The sequence below is a fragment of the Buteo buteo genome, chromosome 13, assembly GCF_964188355.1.
Source record: "Buteo buteo chromosome 13, bButBut1.hap1.1, whole genome shotgun sequence".
NCBI lineage: Eukaryota > Metazoa > Chordata > Aves > Accipitriformes > Accipitridae > Buteo > Buteo buteo.
This window is the reverse complement of record NC_134183.1, coordinates 37,655,029-37,679,828: the sequence shown is the minus strand read 5'-3', so window position 1 is coordinate 37,679,828 and position 24,800 is coordinate 37,655,029. Positions and strand designations below refer to the sequence as shown.

General features: G+C 44.7%; 1 protein-coding gene across 2 annotated transcripts in view; it reads right to left on the bottom strand.

The window, feature by feature from the left end:
• HCN4 (hyperpolarization activated cyclic nucleotide gated potassium channel 4) overlaps nucleotides 1–24,800 on the bottom strand; it is a 104,148-nt gene that overhangs the window by 48,231 nt on the left and 31,117 nt on the right. The window lies entirely within an intron of this gene.

Sequence of the window (24,800 nt, the reverse complement as noted above, 5' to 3'; positions counted from 1 at the left end):
GATGCTGCTATAGGAAGTGCATCATCAACCCCTTTACTTACTCCTTCCTCACCCTCCCCAACTTTCTATTTATTCTTCCAGTGATGTCACGTTTAAGCTGTGTCAAAACAAACTAATTTTACTCCAAAAGATTTGCTCTCTCAAGTAACTCACCAGGCCACACATTTGGTTCTTACATAAGAATGGACAAAATGCTGTTCTTGCCACTAAAATATACAAAGATAAAACCTCCAAATTTCTGAGGCAACTGTTGCTTGGGCTGGCCTGCTGAAAAGGCCTTAGTTAAGGAAGAAAAATTATGTAAAGGAATGCAGTTGGGCTTATTTACAACTTCACAGTGTACTGGGAAGCAGGACTCCCTTATGAAGGATCACCCTTGGGTCAGACAGTTTTGGCTGTGCTAATCACAATGTGTTTGGCAGAACGGCGCAATGGTATGGGAGGGAGGGAGGGAGGGAGCTTTGGGATCCAGATTGTATTGGAACAACGCTGAAAGCACCAGCGAGCACACAGCAGATGGACTGGAGATGGGAAATCATCTGTGGTGCACAGATACATCTGCAAGCAGTGTGCAGATTCAGGGATGCACTCGACAGTTTGAGATGGTGTGGGATTTGGTTTTGCCTGCTTTTTGCTGTGCCAGCAAGGAAAACTATAGCCAGAAGATCAAGTTTTAGATGAAGGCAAGAGTTTGGGGTTGATTCTCTTTTTATGCTTGCTTTGCACCAAATGACATAATCAATGTCAGCAGAGTTGCTGATGCTGCCTTGAGTCAGTGCGACAGGAGAATCAGGTCTGTGATTCATTAGGTTTAATGCTCACAGGGGAAGGTATTGTGGAGTGTGCTTGTCTCAGGGCTGCCTGGAACAGCGAGTTTGAGGGAAGTGCACTGAGTGCCAGGTGTTAAGAGAGATACCCAAGTAGATTTTACACTTAAAATATAATAATCCTTTGTGCTGCTGTGGCAGTTTTCATCTGAAGGTCTCAAAGGGCTCAGCTGACGTTAATCTGGTATGCTTCAATATCTCCAGTGAATGTGTAATCTCCATTATTCTAGATGGGAAAAATGAGGCAAGGCACATAAAATGGAAAAGCCACTTGCCAGAGGCTTCACAGGAAGCTGAGAGCAAAGTTTTGAGCCAAATTTAGGGATGCCAGCTTTGATCTCGTGCTCTAACCACTGCCCACGTACTGTGGCTACTAACTAAAGCCCAAGGAGGTACCCTTCATGTTCAGCAACAGCCACTTCAGCACCAAGAAAAGCCAGAGTGTGTATGTGCATGCAGGGCAGGGAGAAGTGATCTTGCAGCAGCCTGGTGATGTTAAAAGCTCTGTAAGAACATGACTTCATGTAAGCCTGCAAGCCTATAGCTCCTCCCAAGATGATTTAACTCTTCCCAGGCAGCTTGCTTCTGGCTAATGGAAGTTCTTCTCCAGGTAGGAGCTGAGGGGCCATAGACAGAGAACAGCAGAAAGCCCATGCAAAAAATGAAAGGAAAAAAAAAAGCATTTTCTTGCCTTCTCCCTCAGAGACTTGTGTCAACTGGAAAATATTTACAGCAGAGAAAGGTGAAATAGCAGGACTAATTAGCACTGAGAAAGCTGGCATAAATGGCAGATGTTTACATATATATAAACCCCAAAGATTCTGCCACTACCATGTGTTCTGCCTCTCGCACTCTCAGAGTTGAGGTTGTCATGACAACAGCCCCCCTTCCCCTCCCCATGCCACCATTCCCAGCCTAGACTTTAATCTTCATCATTTTAAGAACTTTTGTCACCACGGCAACATGACACAGACTTTTAAAAATATTTTCTAGCACAACTCAAATGACTGTCTTTCCTGTGTAGTTTTCTTTAAACCTCTATGAAAAAACATTTAGGGTTGGATTCTGCCTCCACTGAACTGAGCTGTAAGCCTCCCATGGGTGCTAGCTAGCAGGGACAGGAGCTGGCCAGTGCCTGGCATTTTCACCTCCCAGAGGGAATGTGTCCCAGAGCAGCAATGCAAGGACTGGGGCCAGGGCTTTTTCAAGAACCTCTATGACTTTGGAGGAAGCACCCCTTTGCTTTTCAACGGGGCTTATGTTCTCATACATCTACAGCTCAGATTTTCAACTTTATCTCTTGATATAGTTAAATGCCTTTGGAAAAAGAAAAAATAAAATCAAGCTCCCAGAGCTGTAAGTAGGTTAGGTGTCTCATTCTCAGTGGGAATGAGCTATCTTACCTGCCTAGGCATTTTTTTTTAATCCCTCATGGCTCTTATCTGCATCTTTGGGAATTGTAGTTCTTCCAAGAGGCTAGCAATGAATCACTTCTGGAAATAGGTCACAGACTTTTTTGGAAGTTTAAGAATGACCAGAGTCATCAGGCAAAAGGTCTGTCTAGCTCAGTAGCTATACATAGATACGCCTAGAGAAAGAAATACCCAGGAGGCTGAGGGGAAAGGAAGCAAAACTACCTGAGAAGGAGACAAGAAACACAACTGGTTTGAAACTGGGGCCTCAAGGCCTGGAAATGGCATCAAGAAGGAGCACTAAGTGGTCTGAGAAGCCGGTCCACATGGCTCTGTGCTGGACTGGCACTCAGTGAAGGTATTCATAGCTGGAAAAAGCAGCTGAGCAGCAAGATGAGGTAATCGATGGATGACTCAGATGATGTAGGTGAGTCCAGGCTGCAGACTATGTCAGAAGGGCCTCATTTGCGGTCTGATCAAAAATTCACTGAGCTATGTGGGAAAACACCCCCTGAATGCAATGAGCTACCAGGCACAAAGTCAATTAAAACAGTTAGCATGGACAAGTAATTGGACAAAGTACTAACAGCAATATTGATCAGGTTATGCTATTACCTAGGTCAGTGACACCCTTTCCCTTTGAGCATGGATCTGTTTTCAGCTAGGAAGTTAAAAAATTTTATAAACAGGTGTCCTGAGGAAGGGGATCCCAATCTTCTTTCCTCCCAGCAGCAACATCAGGTCTCAAAGCTGGGCCATGTCATGTACTGTTTTGCTGTTTGCCTTCCACTACATGAGAACTTCACCATGGTTTGGGGACCCTGATTAACAGGTAGGAGTTAAAAAACAGTAAATATAGAACACCTTTTGGGACAGTTTGGTCCAGGGAGGAAATGGTGACAGGCAGTCAAGACAGAAGTATCCCAGAAAGACATCAGTATCATGGGATAGGCTTAGTGCTCTTATCTATACTCTCTTACCCAAACACAAGAGGAGTTTTTATCAAAGTGAAGGATCAGCTGATGAGAGGAAACGCTCTTTTTTCCAAACAGTGTGCAGTTTAACTTGCAGAATACATTGTCGCAGGAATCCTCCAGGCCAGGAACTTGGCAGGATATTAAAGACATGCCTAAATAAATAAATGGCTGACTAATAATAACTTTAAAAAATTGGTTTACATTCTTCCTTTTCACTGCTTAAAAAAATCCTGAGGAATAAATTTACCTGTGAGCAGATTATTTTACAACTGTTGATTTGGAATTCATCACGTGCTCCCTCTGAAGCATTTGATCACTATTAAGAGCAGGAGAGTGGACTAAATGAATGTCTGGTCTGTCACAGTTTACACATATGAAAGAGCCTGACCCAGAGAACTAGGGACTGCCAGCTGTATTTGTATCCATAAACACACAACCAGAACACAGGAGAAAGAAAATCAGATCAAGAGAACAGATCCTTCAAATGAGAGAGAAAATTGTCTTCTCAAAATTCAGATGCCCATAAAATAGCCATAGTTCACATTCTAGAGAACGCTGTCGCAAAAGAAATTGGCAGTGACCTTTGTCTTCATATTTCTTTCAGTCACACTTGAATTTTTTAGTTTAAGGTTCAGAACAGATTTTAAAAACTCCAAGATTGTCACTTAATGTGCTTACCGATTCATATGATTACCACCTGTGATATAATATAAACTCATGAGGTCCTGCCCAGTAAATGCAAGCTTGCTGAAGAACTACAGAACTCATGCAGTTTACTCTTGATCAATTAGTATTTCTTTAATGCATCTTGCATTTCAATCAAGAGAGTAAAGCACATGCATATTAACCCACTATTAAGCCCTATTCGGATGTCTGTAAGAGCACACTGAGAGACGCTGAGCCAAAAAATGCAGGCCCCAAAACAGAATGTGCATGCGCCTGTTTGTCTCCAAAACACTTCTCTCTGCCTAATCAAGGCAACATCTGCACACACAGGTGAGGCCTCCACCTCATTCTAGAATGGGCTCGAGCAGTTGGAAGCAGAAGAGTTTATAGGCTCTTTCCCTACAGAAATCTGGCCCACAGCTCCACAGCTAAACCTCCATATCAGGGACCCTATAGAAGCAGTGCAGAGATCAGGGCAGCAGCCAAAATGAGTCCTACGGGCTCTTTAAAAGAACTGCAGCTACACATATTTTCACACTGATCTCTTCTCGGCTCTGCAGCTAACATTTGTTTAAAGGATCAGGCTTTCCGTCGACTGAAGTGATGGCAAGTTTTTTCTTCCTGTTTTTAAACAGAGCCGATAATCTAAATATCTACATGCTGCATCTGCCCACTGAGGCTGGTGGTGTGTTATGTTTGATTATATTTATGTACAAAAGCATAACCTATTGCTGCTTATAGCACAGTTCAGCCTGCCAGGATGGTTCACATTCTGCAGGGAGATTGAGTACTTTCACCTAACTCAATCCTCTAGTTTAATTCGATTACAACCACAGCAACCAAGCACAACTTCCACCCTTGACTTTTTTTATGCTGTTGGTGATTGTAACATCCATGAAAGGAAGCAGCCTGGTAGGCCTGGAGACTTGAATGGTTTCGTGCGCCACGAGGCAGAGAGTTTTCACAAAGGTAATGAAAGCCCCACGGCCTGCAAACTCAGTGACACTGTATTTTAACGGAGACCGAAGTTCACAGATTGAGGGTGCTCAGCACAGCGGCCTGATTTTCAGAGGGACTGAGCATTTGCCTGCAAAGTCTCTGTTGATCCACTTTGGGCACTCTTTCTTTTTCTTGCTAGTTAGCTTTCAGAAATGGCAGATGAAATGACTGGTGCACTTTGCACCACAGTGATAAAAATTTTTGACTGCTGCCCTGGACAAATTCAGGAAAGAGGTGCGCCAGGCTGCTGGGTAGGGCTGCTGTTTGATTCCTAGTAGCACAAACTTAAATTGCTTTGTTAGTTTTGTTTTTTTTCCTAAATTGCTTTGACAAAGACTGCTCTGAACATTTCCAACAAGGTTCTGAATCATCTTTTGGGGGACCTCAACAGTCTGCCGGCAGAGTGCCAAAAGATTTCATTGCACAGACTGATGCAAATTTATTTGCATACAGTGTGTCACACACGTCGCATCTGGCCCAAGACAAGTAATGGAGACAAATGCCCTCCTACTCTTTTAGAGTAATAATAGTAATATAACCTTTTCAATATTGCAACATGCACCTTAGAGAAGACATCTCTTAAAAGAAAAGCGCAGTGAAAATAACTCCCTGAGTAACATACCTCAGAAAACCTATACCCTCCCATAACCTTCATAGAGGAGACACAGAGAAATTAGAGGAAGAGGAGCTGCTGGAGGATAATACAGCCATTACCCTCACATGCACACAGGCCGCACTGATCCCAGGAGAGCGAAGGGGGGAAAGTGGCTGGGTGCATTTTTTATTTGCTTTAAGAGTCTGGGGCAGGGAAAACTGTTTTTTAACCAACAAGCAGTGTAGATTATATTTATGAAAGTATGATAGATTAATTCCTGCTGTGGTTGTATATAGGTACTTTGGCTGATTATAGAAAAATGAACTAAGTCAGAACAAAGATGTTTAAAAGCAGTATTTAAACTCTACCTAAAATATTCTTAAACCTCCATTAATCGATGCTGGGCAGGAACATAGTCCCTAAAGGCTGCCATTTTAATTAGAAATCCAACAGGAAATGCTGCCTGATGACAGGTTATCACGGCAAAAATCCCCAGAGCTGCAGCCCGGGAGAAGGAGACTTGCACAGCTCTTTTAGGGGTATATCATAATAATATTATAATAATCATAGTAATAGTAATAATAATAGTTTGACAAGGATGTTTTATGTTCCAGCAAAATACAAGGGTGTTATAAAAAAGTGCTGCTGTCCTGCCTGTTTCCAACTGTGCCTCAGAGGTTGAGGCCTGGAGGCATGTCAAGCTGATAACATAAAGGGGAGTCCCCCTTCTTATTCACAGTATAGGCCTTTTCTGTCCTTGAAACAAATCTTCACACTTTGACATCCTTTCTTTGCAGCAAACCTATACCAACCAACCATCCAAAAAGCAAAAGCTATTTGTAAATGCTTTTAAAAGGCCACACCCTTCCACAGGCAGGTTTTAATCCTTTTCCCCTGAAAAGGAAGAGGCATTCGATACTAGATCCCTGTCTGTCAGTGCTGGAATGGACTCAGACACCACCACAGCATAGCGAGATGCTTGCACAAATGTTAACAAAGTCCTAATGAAACCTTTTCTTCTTGTTGCATCATGTGATCAGAAAGTATTTTATTGGTATTTCTCTCCAAAAAGCACATTGCATGATAGAATTACTTAAACAAAACTACTTGCTTTGACCCAATTTTTGCTATTTTCCTTCTGAAATGGCTTTGCTGCTACATCTATTCAACTTTTCCTTTTAAACCTGATGGGAATGGGACCCACCATGCTCTCCTGATTAATTCCTCTCCTGGTCTGTGAGCCTGACTTCCTTCACACTGGCGCACACAAAGAATAATTTCACCCACTTCAGTTGAAACTGCAACTGAACAAGGTCAAACCACCTCAGATGTGGAGCCCAATTGCTCCAGAAAGCTCTCTTTGGCAGCAACCAAGATCAGTTCATTCAGAACAAGGCATAAGAAACCTCACATCAGAAGAGGGATGATAACCCACCTCCTTGGAAGATTTCACCTGAATGTGTACTAGTGAAAGATTGATTTAAACTTGGAAGCCAGAGTGTTTTTTAACCTTCCAAGCTCTTATCTACCTTATAACTCTGGACATACTTATAGCTCACATAAACATCCAAAGTGCCCTTGAATTGTGTTGTCTGTGGAAGAAGCTCCAATGTCTGAATACATGCTGTCTGAAAGAGTATTTCCTTGAATGCATTTGGAATTTGCTGCCTTTTCAATTTCATTGACTGCTCTATATCTTTGCAGAATACAGCATGAAAAATATATATGGTCCTCATCTTTTTCTAGCTCACTTATTACTTTACAGGCTTTTTCTTTTAATCTCTTCCCCTTAAGGGAAAGAATTTCAAACTTTTCATTTATTCCAGGTTGTTCTCAATCATTCTCATCAGTTTTCTCTCAATTCACTTTCTCCTACAGTGTAGAAGTAGCCCAAGTAACTAAAATTGGGATACTTTTATACTCAGTTATCCTATGGTGGACATTTATATTATCTTTTAGTGCTTGTCTCCACCCTGTGCTCCCCCAATCCCAGTTCTGCTTTTTTATCCCCTCCAGCAGAGAACCAGACAGTAAGAAGCTATACAGAAGAAGCTTCTATAAAGAAGCTATATTATGAAACAGAAATGGAGCTGCTTTAAGTGTTCATATTTACTCTGCTTGGTTTCTTGTTCAGTTTTAAAAGAAATTGAGTCCTTTGGAAATTCACTTCATAACCTGCTCACTCAACCCCTCCTGCCTTGCCCCGTACAGTCTGGATCATTCTTCAACTTCTACTGCCTTGTCTGATTTAATGACACCTCATTGCTGTGAAAGCCCCCAGTCCAGCAGTAGGAAAATTTGCCCCCATCAGTGTAAGAAGAAATGGGCAGAAGAAATGATGGTAGCAGCACTGAAAAATTATCAGGGGAAATGAAGTACATAAAAATGACAGCATTGATCATTCTTTACAATCCCCTAGCAGCTCACTGCATGCTGCCGCAGCAGAGCCTCCCTTGTCAATACCTCTGAATATTTATTCAGAGAAATTAAGTCCGGGGTAGAATCTGCTTTACCTCTGTGACTGATCTACACTGGCTATGTCTACAAAGGCTACAGACTATGTACACAGAGGCTATATGTATACTGGAAAGCAAGAATGGACTCCAAGCAAGCAATAGATATGTGGAGCCAGCCTTGCGGCACACACTCTTCCATCTCTAGCAGTGGCTGTAGCTGTAGCACCGGTTCAAAGGCTCAACAGTGATTTTAGGACGGCTGAGTATCTCAGGATATCTGCTCCTGGATGGTGTTCAGTCTTAGTCATGCTTGATCTGTCCAGACCACATGAATCAGAGCTGTGGAAAAGGGCAGAAAATACTCAGGCCCTCCACCTTGGAAGAAGCAAGGATATGTGCTTGTACAGATGCAGTGCAGATACTAGACAATCCAGGACTCAAGTGGTTCAGATTCTCACTGAAGTGACAGCAGGAGTCAAGAAAGACTGACATTGCCGTTTCTCCCCCCGCAAAGAGTAATAATAGAGTAGTAAACCTGCAACACAGGACTAGATTTCTGCCCTAGAGAGCAAGCCATGCTGTAATAAGGGATGGAGAAGGGACCAGTGCAGTGCTTCAGTGGTTTGCTTTTACTATAATGAGCGTCTTTTCCATGAACACGTCTAACCTAAGGCAGAATTATTATTAAGTGTCAGCAGCGATTATAAATTAAGCTGGATCCCTGACCCCGTAAAGCTTTGGCAGAGCAAGAAATGTGAATCAGGACACAAGCATGTCAGGCAGAGGACGTAGATACCAAGAGCAGATGCAACATATGGGATCAGGCAAGGAGAACCAGCAGGGCAGTAGGGACATTATTCCTAGACAACACTGAAGTACTCAATTCAGAAAGCTTTAGCACTAGGACTAAATGATTATCTGTTTTAAATAATACTATTAGTTTCTTTCTTTGTGTTTATGGAGCTTTCCCCTCCACAAAGTGAATAGGGAGTTAAGTTGCAGACAAGGAGTTATGCTAGAGCAACATGTGGTAAGAAACAGGCTGTTTTGAAACCCAACTTCAGGCAAACTTGACTCCTTCTCAGACTGCTGTCATCTCAGCAGCCTGAGAAGGGGTGGTGGGATGCCTCAAACAGACAAGGTTAAACTGAGCATGGCATGAAGCAAATGCAGGGCACCAAACTTGACCTCTTCAGATTTCAAAGCCTGAATGGGAAAACTCAGATATAAGCCTGCTCCATCAGTTTCGGGTTTAGCATGAATTCAGAACCATGGGATCTGATTTCCCAGTTCTGTGTCTGATACAGCTGAAATCTCACAAAATGGAAGATTTTGCCTCCTTTCACTAAACTTACAAAGAATATCTGTTGGGTTCACAGCATCATCATATTTCAGAATTTTGTGCACATGGTGGGCAGCTAGTGAGACAGACATGGGAATTGCACCAAAGTTTCTCTTCGCCATCACCTGCAAACTGGTGACCTCCTCAAGCGAATTTGCTCTGAAGCACGCAGATGGGTGTGGGCACTCTGAAGAGCAGTAAACAAAAGAATCTGAGGGATCAAATATTTCACAGCCCCCAACGGGAAAAGAGTCAGGAACAGATGTCTGATATCCCAGTTATTAATTTGGATCTCCCTAAAACCCCAGGCACCTCAGTCTCTGGAAGGATTAGACTGGTGTCCAAATTTTTAACAAGTGATTGCTATTTGAATCTGAGCTACGTAACTCTCCCTACCATAGAGACAAGAAATTATCTGAACATCAGGATTTCATTACAGATCCCATCTCTCATCTGTAGACTAAATATCATGGAGGATGCAAACACTTTTGACAAGACTAATGAGAAACAACTTGGTAATTGTCTCTTCTTCAGATATACTGGGTGTCAAGAGGGAGGTGAGGAGGAAAGTGTTGAGGATCATTATCGATGAGGTGAGGGGCATAGAGTAGAATGTATTGGGATGCAATTAGAGAAAACCCTAAACTGAACATCAAGCAAAAATACTGATTGTAAGGCTCTTTTAGCAGCATGCTAAAGAAAAGGTAGGAAGCCATATAATTTAGGGCATCAGAAATGGATATGGAGTACAGCAGGCTTCTGTGAGCAGCTACGATTGCACCCAGATCTGCCCAAGCCAGCATATCTTCACTATGATTCAGTACAACCAAGGTGACCTGGCAAACCCTTATCATTGCAAAAGGCATAAAGGGAAGACCAGCAGTGACAGCCACGGACAGGACAGGCCAGCCACAAAGACAAGCATCTGGCCAGTATGTCCTGTCACCCTCCAGCAAGCCAGCTGGGCTTTGCTAAGTTGTCAGCCCCATACACACAAATATACACATGTACACAAGATGAAAGGATGTCTCCACCATAACTGATGACCACAGATGACCTCCAGCTGCCACCGCTCCAGGAATCAAGAAGATCTCTCCCTGGTAAGCCTGTGAACTGGCTGACATTGCTCTCCCATAATTACCAGCTGCAGGGAGCTCAGCCCTTCGCACCTGGCTTTGAGTCTCTCCAGCAGTAAGCAGAAAAGCGCACAGCTTGCTATCCTGCTCCCAGGAGGCTGTGGACCAAGGACTCGGAGCACTCCGCTGCCCTTGCAGTCAAGCCTCCCAGCCAGCCACCTGGTCTGCCACAATTTCCTAGGCTTTCAACACAGAGTTATGCACTAACCCCCCTCGCATGGTTATGTCCCAGGCTTGTTTCCCCAGTGTCACCCCAGCTTGCTCCTGGCCCTTTCTCCTACCACTTTTCTGATGCCAGTGCTGGCATCTGGAGTTGGCAGTTACCTCCCATCCATCAGCCAGCTGTCAATTAAGCTGGCGCATTGGTGCAACCTTCCCACCTTCCCGGCTCCAAAAAGCAACCCACAATGCACTGAGCTGCCAGCCTCAGAGGCAAGGAGCTGCTTGTTAGCTGTCACACAGGGTAAGCTCTGGACCATCTGCAAACAAATGATGGGAGCAAGAAGCCACGGTGTGAGGTGCTGATGCCCAGCCCTCATGCTGAGGAAATACCTTGTCTGGAACAAAATATGCTCCATCCCTTTTAGCTTGGTCTTTCCACTTCAATCACTGTGGAAATATCCTCTCCCTCCTCTTCTATTTGAAAGATCTCTCCAAAGAATAGTTTCTTCATACTTCCAAAACAGCACAGGAAGTTTTGGGATGGTGTCCTACAGCTCACATCTCCCCCAGGAAGGAGGGAACACATGCAGGCAACTTTTCCTCCAAATGACCAGAAAAATTGCTAGCTAATCAAAACAAGCACTGTGAGGCACTTCACTCAAAGGGCTGATTGTAGCACTGGCTCTTCTCCCTTCCCTCACCCCATTAGTTGATCAGGGTCAAATGCAGGGCTCTGAGACTGCCTCCCCTCTGTCTGCTGCTGCTGGCCAGAGGCTGCAGAGGTAGGAAGGAAAGGTTGAAATGAGCAGCACATCCTGCAGCCGGCAATCGCTCAGGCTGGGGCAACATTTACCAGGTAAGGAAATGGCAGAGCAGTCCAACGCTTTCACCCTCAGGAGCTTGCTGCACTGCACTTGTAGCCCACAGTAGCAGGTTTGCTTGAATACAAAGAGCAGGGAAGATGAAGCTGTACAAGCCTCCGCAGGGGCTATGCAAATCTCGCCAAGGCCCATGGGTATTCAGTGGGGGTATGATCCTGCTCTGACATGTAAGCTCCCCTCTCCATGGTGCTATCGATATCCAGACTAGAGCAAAGTCAACAGAGATATATATGCATTTTTCTGCAATGCTGGTGAATCTTTAAAAGGAGGAGGGATGCCTCTCCCATGACAGTGCATGGCTGGTTTAGCAGATGCACTGCTGCAGACAAACTGGCAGGCAGGTCCAGAGAGCTTCCTCTTTTCAGGGGCAGATGGAAAGCTGCTGCCAGCTGCTGCAGGTCCCCAGTCAGCACTCTGTGCAGCACATCAACATCTGAAGGCTGCAGATAAGGGGAGAGTGCTTTGCGATAAGGTTCCTTTTAAAGGAACCATCTCCTGTAGGAGCTTGCAGCACGCTGTGTCTCAGGAAAGGGGGAGGGAGGGAGAGGGTAAAGGCCAGAGGAACTTGTTCCAGCCTGTCTCCAGACCTAATCGTCTGCATTCCCAGCACTCACAGCGAGCCAGGAGGGCAACTGAAGGGTTTTTTCCATCTTCCTAAAGTGGCCTGTGTTCTTCCTTCCCTGCCAGCTCCTAAAATGACCTTGAAGAGGGCAAGGAGAGGGGTAAAAAATCTGTATACGAGAAGCATCATCACGATGTGCTTGTATCTCATCTCCAGCAATGTTATTGCCATGGGTCATGAGAGGAGCTCCAGGAAGGGTTCCTCAAGTTCCCCTGAAGCATAGCTGCACTCTACCCACATGCACTCATGGGATGCACTGTTTAAGGCAGCAAAGCAGGCCAGAGCTGCAATCTGCTCACTGCTACATGCTCACCCCTCTTCCTCACAGTCGATACAAGAGAGATCTCTCCTTTTGCTTTCCATGCTGGAGAAGCCAATCTCTTCCTCCTGGCAACAGCAAAGCCCAGATCTCCATTCTCTGGCCCACTTGTTCTCTGTGGGCCAAAGCATAGTCAGATCCTGGCTAAGCATGGCAATCTACTGCATTGGAAAGCAATCAATCTCCTTCACAGTATACAAGACAATGCGGCAAGATGAACATCTCAAAAAAAGTGACAAGGTATTGCTGCTTGACACATTTAAAACTTATCTGACGACAGCTCTTGAAGATCACAGACAATTCTGTGCCAGGACAGACTAGATGATGCAGCAGGCCTTCCCCATCTCTCATTTCTACTGTCTCATTTCACAGAAGTCCTCTTCATTCTGCTTTCCTCCCACACCGCCAGCCTTCTTCCGTATTTCTTTCACATTCCAGAGTTGGACTGGGTCTGCCTTACACTCAAGACAAAATACAAACATGTCTTTCAAGTCTGGAGGGAAGAGAGCTAAAGGGAAAAGTTCTTATCTGCCCTTCCTCATACCTGCAAGCTTGAGGTGATTTATCAACTGAAAAAGGCAGTTGATAGGATGTCTGTGCATCCTGGCAGAGAACAGACCTTTGAAGAACTGCTCAGAGTGCAGAGGAGCAAGGCTCACCCACAGGCCAGGCCTGTGGGGAGGGAGAAGAGTCTGCTGGAGAAGGCACAACCAGCCTGAATCACACATATTTTTGTCTTCTCTCCACCTGTATGCAAATGACAGCCCTTTTTATCCTTTCTATGCACGAAAGAGTAATATGGAAATAGAGAGAAAGGTGATCACAGCACAAGCTCCCCATGACTCATTGGTGGCTCCACTTTGCATCTCCCATGGATGCTCCAGCACAAGGCAGGGATGGAGATATAGGGAGATACAGGGGGAGTGAAGAAGTGCTGGGCTCATGTGATACCCAAAGTTCATCAGTGCATTACAACACATTTAGACAAACCCACCAGAAGAATATACCCCTCCAGCTGCGAGGGATATTGCCAGCCCCCAGGGAGCCCCTGGGAGGTGTGCAGTTGGCTAGCCTTTCTCTGGATGGTCTCTTCAGATATCCCTGTGGCACATAAGGGCAGGTAAGGGTCATGGTAAGGCTCTACCAGCCAAGCCATTTGTCAGGGCTGCTCCAGAGCTTTTCTTACCTCTGTGATGTGCTATAACAACTTGCCAGTGTAGCAGAGGCACAGTTCCCCTGACCAAGAACTTACATTTTTCAGGGAAGATTTAGAAGTGAGGTGAATTTAGGGGGATGTTGCATCCTTCTAGCACTGAAAAGGAGGAGCTTTCTCAGTGACATAGTCATGTTGACATGTCTCATCTCCCCTAGGTACACCCTGCTACTTGCAGAAACCAATTAGATCTGGGCCCAGTAGATAGGACTAGTTTTGGGTGGAGGTGATGAGAGGATAACTGAAAGTTATTTATCTGTTCAGTACCTTTCATTGGTGATCACTGCTGGGCCCTGACAGAAGACTCTGGACTTTGGCTGCACCAAGTTTGTATAATTAACTACACAATTCCAGCTTAATTCTTTGTAGCATCAGAAAAGCCAGGCACACTGTTGGGATAAAGTGGAATTAGTGGATGTTTGGGTGATGCATACTGAAGAGGAGTCTAATCAACCCTATTTGAGGGACAGCCTCTCCAAACTGGGCTGCACTGAGACACAGCAAATCAAGAGGAATTAACACCCGGCAGTTTGCCGGGTGAAAAAAAAAAAATATAAATGGAAAAAAAAAACCCAACAAACACAGCTGCTGCGTCTTAACTGCTCTCCACCCCCTCCAGGGACTTGAGGAAGAGCAGGCCTGTCAGCTGCTTTAAGGGACATTATCCTCACAGTTTCTTCCCAGCGTTTACAAGGAAGCACTGCTGCTGCTTGTTTGATTGCTTGTCACTGCCAGCACAGAGGGAGGTTCTCTCAAAGTTCACCCTCCACAAGCTCCACCACACGAGAGTGGAGCCAGACCTAAAGTGATCCTACATGAGGGTGGACTCCCAGCTGCTCCCTGCTCCCTGGGGTACAGTGCTGTGCACACCCCAGCACTGGGCAGTGTTTTGCAGAGTGACTTTCCCTCCCTGAGTGCGGTGCCCCCAGTGTTGCTGCTCTCTCCTCACCTAGTGTTGCATCAAGTCACTTCTTTTCCAATCTGTCTCTAGCCATCTTCAGCTCCTGGCCCACACCTGACTCACTCCTTACCTCAAGGTTTCTTCTCAGACCAGTCTCCCTCTACTCCAGATCCACTTACACACTGCATAGACCATCATCCTTTCCTGACAATCCATCCTGGCTGGATCCAAACCTGAGAAACACACTCCCCAAATTTCTCCTTCTCTCCTAACACTCAGGGATCAAAGATACAGAGTAACCATGATACCATCCTCTTCTATGCTCATCTACCTTGATGACCCCAAGTCAACAGGTCAAGGGAGAGGATATCAGATATATCACAGAATAATGAAAAGCCACGAGACAGTAGGGTGTGCTAAGATAAAGATATATATGTGCCACATTGGGTTAGGGCTCTGTTTCTAGAGAAGACTAGGAACAGTGTCCCCCCAGCCCTGAGGGCAGCCCTGCCAAAGCATACTTAGCAGAGAAGTGTATGTTTTCGTCATATCTGAGTGGGATGGCTCAGGGTCTATGTCAGAGCAGATCTCAGGCCTAATGGTACCTCAGAAGCGTGAATGAACTGCAGGTGTTTAAGATCTGTGAGGCAACTACATTATTATCTTCATTTTATAGAAAGAAACATTGCAGGACTACAGGCATGTATGGCTTATCCTAAGCCCAGAAGGAAACTAGAAGAAGGATTCTGGTGTATCTGTTTTCAGATCACATCTCTCACTTTCTTTTTCCAGCTGTCACGAAAGGCAGAATGTTTCCCATGATCAGGCCCTCCCTGATTTTTGGCTTCTCCCTCATAAATACTCGATGAGCAAATCGCAAAGATAAAATCACCAGCAGTTCAGCAGGGAACTGCCTGCTACATGGCTCTGCCAAGGTACATAGGGCCACCATTGGCATTTTACATTGTCAGGGAAAATAGTTTTCTCTTTAGACTGAAAAGCCGAAGTCCACAATCTTCATTCCCCTTTTCCTCTCTATATACACACATATACCCTTGCCTTCTGCCCTTGACCAACCAGATTGCGTGGAGAACCAGTGAGGTGAGAACTGAGAGTGCTGCATGGTCCAGGCTCCTCTGCAGCTGACCCAGCTCAGCACTGCACAGTGTGTGGCTGGCTGCCACCATCCATGCCTCCAATGCTGCAGTGAATCCAACGGCAGCACTGCTGAGTCACGCACTGTGACTTGCTCAGGGAGCCTTGGGGTGGGCTTGGGCTGCTCAGCTCTTTGGGACCATTGTGCCATTGATCCACTAGGAAAATCTTGAAAAAAGGGGCCCCAATGAAATGTTCTTCTCAAACTCTATGATAAAAAAACACAGTCACAGGGCACTGATCATGGGAGGGGGAGAGGTATAACTCACCTTTACCTGAAAGAATCAAAAAAGTAAAGCACTTTTACTTTCTTGAACATAAGAGAATCACGATGGGTAAAGTGGCAGCACAGTAAGCCTGGGCTGAAGATTTTTGTTGTAAAGTTTTATCTTTAGTCTGCAAGGATTTTGCATGCGTCACGACTAAAATACTGTATGTGTGGTGCAATCCACTTCAGGAAGTGCCACGGGTAGAAGAGGAGGCATATTAATGAAAAGCAGGGCAATTACCCTACTCTCTTCAATTTTATGGCACAGTCTTACTGAGGAATTTCTGGACAGGCATTATCCAGCTCACAGCTCTGGCAGTCGCTGTTCTGCAGGACTTCTTGCTTAGGAAGGGGAGAAGACACAAGGGAGGAATAGTTACCAAAATACCCCTGACCATGTAGGAGTAGACAAGGTGACAGACGCTGTAAGAGCAGAGAACAGGGGACACACGTTCCTTGGAACAAAAATGGGGGTGAAGATCAGCACCATCAACAACACTTTAGAATTATTCCCTGGTGAAGTGGTGCTTGAATGAAATGAATAAAAAGGTTCTTGTACTGAAGTCATAGATTACTTCCAAGTCCTTTTCCAAGAAGGCAGTAAGGAAAATTTTGCCATGTATTGCAAAGAGATTTCAGAAATATTTTCCATTCTAATGTGACCCAGGGAATGTGGAAATTGCCTCACCCTTTCCTCTAGCCCTTGAGGTATTCCTGCTTAATCAAAACTGGGAGAGGGAGGAGTTAAAAGTAGAAGAGGAAGCTTAAAAATAGGCATCCTTATGAGAGAAGCAAGAATAAAATGTCTTCTCTCAGCTGTGAAAAAGTTACCACATTGATTTCTGCTTCATAAAAATGAGGTTAAGTTGAATGCATTAAGCTGGCAAACTGGATAATTGCACGTCCTGAAACTGTCTTCAAAACTGCTCTTTTCACAATGGTGCTTAGAAAATAACTTCATCAATAAGGCTCTTGCCCATTAAACCTTCACACCTCTCTCTGCCTCACTCAGGAGTGAAGCTTGTGCTTCCCAAGAAAGAATTCTTCTTCCTTTCACCTCAAACTAGTGGGGAAAGTAAGGCTGTTTTGCATTACACTAGCATATTTCTGGCAAGAAGAAAAGAGGATGAAAACCAAACAAGTTCTCAGGGCTGGGACTTTCCAGCTCCAGTTCCCCACACATAGTGTGTGGCAGAGAGTCTTGCACTGTGGCTGGCAACCTTTTCTCTAGACTGGAAGTGAGAATTGCTCAAAAGCCAAAGCTTGGCCTCGGGTTTTGCTGCCCCGTGGAAGAGCGTTCCTTACTTCCCCAGCCAGTCTGGCCAGGGTCAGGCCCTTCCAGCCAGCCAAGCCCTCACACAGCCCTGCCAGCAGGATGGGTCCTGACCTTTCTGCATGGCTGACAATGCCCTATCCCCCTTCCTCAGTGCACAGCTTGCCTTTGGCTACCTTGTTTGCATGGCAACGCATATGAATTCTTCAGCTCACAGTATTACCTGATGGTGGTGCTAGATGCTGAGGTCTGAACACTGCACTCCCTCCTAGTGATTTGTCTAGGAGAGGGGTTCAGGCTTCTACTCTGCCTTGAGCTCTGCAACACAACAGCACTTGTCACAGGGTGTTGTGTCTACAGACAGTGAGGTGTACTGATAATTGATTGTTCTCTCCCACCAGCCCCATCCACTTACTAGAATAAAATGGACTAGGTAGGTACCCACTACCGTGAATTCCTCTGGTGTACAGTGGTGCCTCCCCAGCTTCAAGGGGGGAGACAAGCAAAGCAAACCAGACAGAAGAAACCACACACATATATATCTAAAGAGCTGTTCAGATACAGATTCTTTTCCAGAATCTAACCCCTTAATTATGCCACTGAGTGAGGTATTTTTCTCTTCCTGCTAGCAGAGATTTGCTCTCCCTTTCACTCCAACTCCAGCAGGACCAGCTGTTCAGGTCCCCATCTGTCATTTCCCCTTGCCCAGTGACTGGCTCAGAGCACATGAGGATGCTCTGTGGGGAGATGAAGTACCTGACTTCAATCTCTCTTGGCAAAAAGCAACTCCACGCTGCTGTGCTCCTTCTTATACTTCAAAATCTCCTTTTCTTTCTCCCCCACCAACCAGCTTGATTTTTTTTTCATGGTCCTATTTGGGCCAAGCTCCTGCTTCATTCACACAGCTTATGGATTCGGCACGTTCCCTTCCAACCCTGTCTTGCTAAATACAACAAGCAAGGCGAGGAAATGCTGTTCTCTTCAGCTACCTCATTAAAGTTTTTCACTTGATATGAATGCAATCAATAGTGTCCTCCTGGAAGAAGCTTCAATGAGAGGAGCAATTAATTTACTACCACTTGCCAAGGCTAATGTGCCTTAGACACACTGGCCTTAAAGTATAGGGTGAGTTTGGCAGAACATGATTCCCATACTGCTAAAAGATAAAAACAGATTTGGCATTGGATCAGCAACCCAAATGGTAACAGGAATCTCCCTCTGAATGGCTTCAAAAGCTGTATTGGCTGCCCCCAACATCAGCACCATATATCATATATGTATATATGTATTGACACAAAGCTATGTAGAGCACTGTGCAGGCCAGTTAGGGCACATACACAACCTGAGGTGCTCAGTTCCAGCTCCACAGAGGGTACAGCCCTTTCAGGCTGGCCTTCACAGTGCTTTTTCTATGGGGCACAGCCCTACTGATGCGTGAATCTGTGTTCCCAGACATCCAAGGGAAGTGGGCACTGCCCTTGCTGGTTCCTGAGCTTACAGGATTTTTCTGTGATTTAGAAGGCTCCCAGAAGTTTTCCTTAAGCTTTGCAATCAGAGTACAGGGTTGTCAAGACCCCTCTTCCTGCTACAAACATATCTGATGTAGGTCACAACACCTCATATGTCACCTATATGACAGCAACATGGCAGGCTCTGTCAATATGCTGAGGGCCCAGGGTCCCTACATCACTGCAGCTGAGCGTGCCCCATCAATAAAGTGTGTAGCCTCCATGGTATTAAATCTTAGAAAACAACACTGATTGCAGGAGGAATCCTCATGCCAGACTCCAGCACTTCTCCTTTGAGGACCCTCTGTTTTTCTAACACAACAGCAATAATAAAGCCTGTCAGAACCCCCCCTCCAAAAACAATGGCCTGAAGAAAAATGACAGGCAGCTGGCAAGATATGTGCATTGAGCTGGAGGCAGCTGGTGCTGGCAGAGAAATACAGAGACATGAGGTCCCCAAGAGAAAGGCAAACTTACCACAGTGTCCAGTGAAGGGACACGTAAGGAGTAGGCTAGGAGGAGTCTGAGGGAAGAGGAAAATGAAAGGCTGGAGCAGCAACCAACTATCACAGTGATTAGACATCATTAGGATATCAGCCTTTCTCTTTTGAAAACCTTTATAATTCCATCCCAGCATAACAGCCCAGACTGATGGCCCTTGTGACACAGAGAACCAGAGGCTGGGCACAGGCAAGACCCTCTTATTAAGATGCCTTACACCTTGGTCAATGGGGACTTCACTTCAGATGTGGGGGGGAATTTAACCCCATTGCTACTGCTACAGAGAGCCTGAGGCTTACCAGGGCCAGTCCCCCAGATGATTTTGTCACACAGGCACCTGTCTACTAAGAACAGATCAGAGAAAAACACCCGTGAGACAGCAAATGACTTTTACTTGCTACAAGCTGGATCAGAACTACTGACCTAGAGACAAATGGCTCTGTGTCCTAATCCCAACCCCTCAAGCCATCTATTCCCCCTATCATACCATCCTGTTGACAGAAGACACATTATGCACTGCCAGAAGGTGACTGTAAAAAAAATAAAAGGCTTTTTCCTTTTCATGGCAACCTCTGTAGCTGCACAGCTATTCAAATATTTGCCTGGCTCCTTATAATTCATTATAACCCATTTTTTATGATATTCTCTTTGAAACAGTATTCCCATTGCCCAGGTGGGAAGCTTAATTTGCATTATAGCAGTAGAACTTCCTGCTAAAGACAAACTCCACCAAAAAACTTTTTTAGGTTTCTTTCTCCTGAAACGTAACATGGCACAGGGCAGGGGATGGATCACTAGCTGCCCATGGGCAAGTGAGGGAAAATGCAATGCCTGTACAGGAATGGCGAAGATCTGTTTCCTTCTGTTGTCTGTCCTCCCTCCACAAGGATGTTGTGCTGCACAAGTGAAAACAGTTCAATGTAAAAGGCTGTGGTAAAATCTTGAACAACCTTCTTCTAATATGTCAACAAGAGTTTTTTGCCATCGATTTCAGTGCAGCCAGGTTTTTCTCTAAAAGGAAAAGATGCTCCAGTTTTGGGTCACTTTTTGCACTGAGAATGAAAATTACTGTAACTTGCATTATGGTTCTAATAAGCTCCTGTAATGACATTAAAGACAAAAGCTTGATAATGCTGCCTTCAGAAATGAGGTAATGCAAATTTAGGAGGAAACCCAGCCCATTTTCCCCCTCCCTGCCACATTACCAGTGTTTGTTGAGTCTGATTTTACTCAAGGGTGGCCAGAGGTTTTAATGAGTTACTCTCATGGGTCTGCCTTGCTATTTAACACGACAGAATTGCAAATCATATCGATAAAAAATCTGCTAAGCTATTTTGAACTGCTTATGGAATGGGACCCTGCTGTCTTACTCAAGAACAATCATTTGCCCAGCTCCTCCCCTCTCAGGATCCAGTTATGGATTTGGCCTAACATTACATCCCCCAGGCCACCAGCCATGTTATTTTAATTTAATTTAAGGAAGGCTACAAATAGGTCAGAAGAAACTAAGGGAATTAGCTGTTCAAATCAAAACGAAAATCAATTGGGAGCCATATTCTCATAGTCTTTGGAAGCTCTCTCCTAGTCCTTCCACATAGGCCCTCTAGCCTTTGAATCAATTTTCAGAATATGTCTGAATCTTCTTAAAAGTAATGTCATCTTTCAGATGATGTAATCTGTACCCAGTAACAGACCTGAGAGGATGCATTCCCTCCATTCTAAAACTCCTATGTAATATGGAAAAAGACAGCATTCAGGAAAGTTTTCAAGTTTTCATTGATGTAGTAGTTTGAAAATCACCAAATTGTCCTTTTCTTCAGGTTTCAGCTGCAAAAATTCAAAACTATTTTTTTTCTGACAAAAACCTCAAAAAATCCTCACTTACGATAACCTTATCATTGTGATATATATCAAAACCAGTTAGTTCCTTTCCTTACCATCATAATCCCTCACATAGATACTGAAATCAAAATATTTTGGTTATCGTAGCCTATGTGCTATTTGGAAACCAATTTATAGGAGTAGGATTTTACTGTTGTCCCAATAAATGTTCCTTGTTTGTAAGTCAAAATAGTTCGATCCTAAATATAGGTTACTGCATCCTGGCACCAAACACAGGGGTAGGTGCTGTACATAAAACAGGGAAAGCTCAGCAAATTGTTCTTAGAAAAAAAAAACCCAAACAATCATTTTTGCCTATGAAAACCTAGAGGTTTTTTTGTCTAACTCACAATCTGAACTGCATTGGTTCATTTTGATTGAGTATATGGGATACATGGTATTATTCTGCTTTTATTCTTTCTGCTGGGTGACCTTGGGATAAAGTTTGTAGTTAATGTTCAGAGTCTGCTTTCTCTGAACAGTTTCTCAGAGTCAACAGTGTGAAGGCCCAACTCCCTGACTCTGTAAGTGACAATGTGCCTCCATGTTCACATAGTGAAGAACCCCTAACCAAACCAGATACCCTGAAGAGCTGTTGTAGTCGTTCAAAGGCCAAGATGACGAGAGCTTCTGTGGGTATGAACAAGGCATGACTGGAATAGCCATGTTTTTGTAACCCTGGCAGTACAGCTCCAGACACAGACTATGCCAGCTCTCCTGGTTCTCTGCCTATGGACTTGGGAACTACCAGACACTGAAGTTTATAATACGATATTCAGGCAAGCCAGGCTTTAGCCAGTGCGAGTATGCCTTCCTACATTGCAATCAAGCTTCCTACTGCAGGGTAGATAAGGCAGACACTTCAAAAAGACTCTATTTATATTCTGCCTTACTAGTAAATTCATTTGTTGGATCACTCATGCAAAATGGATAATGCAAATGAAACTGCTACATTTGGAATTAAGCTTATTTTCATACTCCAGTGAACATGAGTGCATTAGATTGTTTTTCTTCTTTTTTTCTTTTTGTTTTTCTTTAGGTTATTTGCCCAGCTGTGGTCCCCAAAGCACTTGTTTCAGATCTAGGGGACGATGTCAGAGTAGTCCGCTGCTGAGCCAGAATGGTGCAGGCACTTCAAACCGCTGGCTCTTGTGCCCACAGACTCATGACTAGCATTGATCTGGAACTGATGAGTGGCTGGCTGTTTTACAGCATTGCAGCCTTAGAGAAGGCTGCTCTCTCCTCACTGCAGGGTGAGTGATAAATTCATGCAGAGCATGGACAATTGCAGGGGAAGAAACAGAGAGGCTCACTGTGAACTCAGGAAGTGACCACTTATCCCTGTACTCACTCAGAGTTACACTAATGCACTGATGTAACATTCATCTAGGAGGCAAAGTAAGTAGGTTAACATCCCTGCGTACTCTGGATCCCCCTCTCCTCCTCATGCAGAACCCAGAGCCTCAGCACTAGTTATAAACAAGGCAGCAGCAATTGCTTCATCAAAAGTCACTGCATCAGCTCAGTACAGGTGAGCAGGGATGCTCTATCCAGACACAAGACTGCACGCTGACTAGTCCATCCACCTTTATTAACTCTGCCTCAGACTGCCCTACACATGTGTCTGTAGTTCACATACATACTCTTCTCCAGTGAACCAGCGTGCCCTACTCACAAGTCTTTTTTAGCTTATCTGGTCATATGCAAAGATCCTGAGAGAAGGATACTACCTAGCAGGTAAGAAATAGAGTGGAATAGTGTGGAGGAACAAAGGAGAACAGAAGTCTTCAGCAACCCCCTCTCCCAACAGTCCTTCTCCTTCTTTACCTCTGCACAGCAACCTGCCCCTTTTGTTCACCCAGAGTAAGTCTAGTCCAACAGTGCTCCATCCTACAGGAATTAACACTTCCAGATCACCACTGCTGATCTGTGCAGTGAGGAAAGATTAATGTGAACTCGCAGAGATAGATTATCTGTAGGCACTTCAGAGTAAGAGGAAGAAAGAACTGTCAGTATGGTTCCAGGGAGCACAACCATTTACTCCTACACAAAGATGAAGAAGCACTTCTTTTCCCTGTCTCCTTGTTGCTTTGTAGCATGCACTGCACCAATGACAAGGGATCACCCCTTCTCTCTGCTTCCCTCCCCCATTTGAGAATGTGGAAAACCTCCCAGTATCATAGTCTCTCCGGGAAACTGCTGCTTGGGTCGAGCCCTGTTTGAAAAAAGGACTATCACGTTTGCTCTGCTGGGCTCTGCAATGCATAACAGAGTCTGCATTGCAGTCTCAAACTGCAATCCAACACCATCTGTCCCTTCCACTTGCAGCACAGCATCACTCCAGGGAGTCTGTTCTTCAGGGGCGATCCAGAGAGTGCCTGGCTGTGCTGTCCCCCAGTACCCACAACAGCCAGCAAAAGGGAAAAATGCCCCACCAATTTGTATTATTGCAAGACTGAAACTAGAAATGGCTGCTCAGTGAAACTGTATGAGAAGCAAGACAGGGAAAGGGTGCTGATCTGCTTTCATTTTACTATTTTTAAAACAAATTCAGAACATTCAACAGCAAATATACTTAAATCCTCTTCAACCACCTCATGGAAAAGAAGTCAAGGAGCAAGCAAGCACAGAGCTCTGCACTGCGGTGGGTACATGTAAATCTGTATGAAGGAGCTACTTTAACAACAGCCTAAACCACCAACTCGCCTTTCCTGAGCATTCTCGGATTGGAGGACAGAGAAGCAATGCAACCAAGGGACAAGACAACAGACCTGGAGATACTTCATTGCTCTGCTAAGTCTCTGACTTACTGAGTCACACTGGGAAGGACACTTTTGCTTTATTTATCTCCATCTCTCTATGCACTTCCTGCCTGCCTGTGCTATGAAGCAAATTAACCTAGTAGTGAATTCTTCAGGGCTGTAGCCGTCTCTCCCTATACATCTGTAACAGCACCTTGCACAATGTCATCCCAAACTTCAACAAGGCATTATGCTCTGCTGTAAGTGAAGCATTCACAAATTATAACACCACAAAGATGAAGCCTGAAATTTGTAAAGTATGCACCAGTGCTCTCCCTCTGAGTCTGTGATGCTGGGAGGAGGAAACAGTTCAGCTCTATGAATTAGTGTTCTGACAGCTCAGTGCAATCTAGCCATGACTTGCATGGCTGCTTTCCCTTCACATTCCCAGGAGCACACTCTGCATTAGATCATGCTCTGCACCAGGCTCTGCTCCAAAGCAGAGGAGAAAGTATGGGAAGATGAAATTGCCTTGACCAGCTTTCCTTGTCCTGAAAATATGCTCCTGACATGTGGAGAAAGCTGCAGGGAGCTTTCTCTCTGCTTTGGAGAGCATGGAGACAGGAAAAAATAACTAATTTTCAAGCTGCTTGTAATGTTGTGGCTTCACTTACACTAGGCCTGACAACTCAGTCTGTGTATTGGAACTCCCCTGGGAACAGCACAGGTTCCAGGGGTAGTAGGGCTCTTGCTTTTCACCAGACTTTAAAAAGACCCTATTTGTCTGCAGATTGCTCTTCTTTCCTCTTCCCGTTAACACAGTGTCATAGAATTTAGAAAGCAAGAAGGTTATAAATACATCACCAAGCCATTTATTCAAGAGATAAGTATGTAAAAGAAGATGCTTGGGTAAACAAATGCCACAGGTTCTGCAAATCAGCTGTCTCTAGACCTTTCCCCTGAGC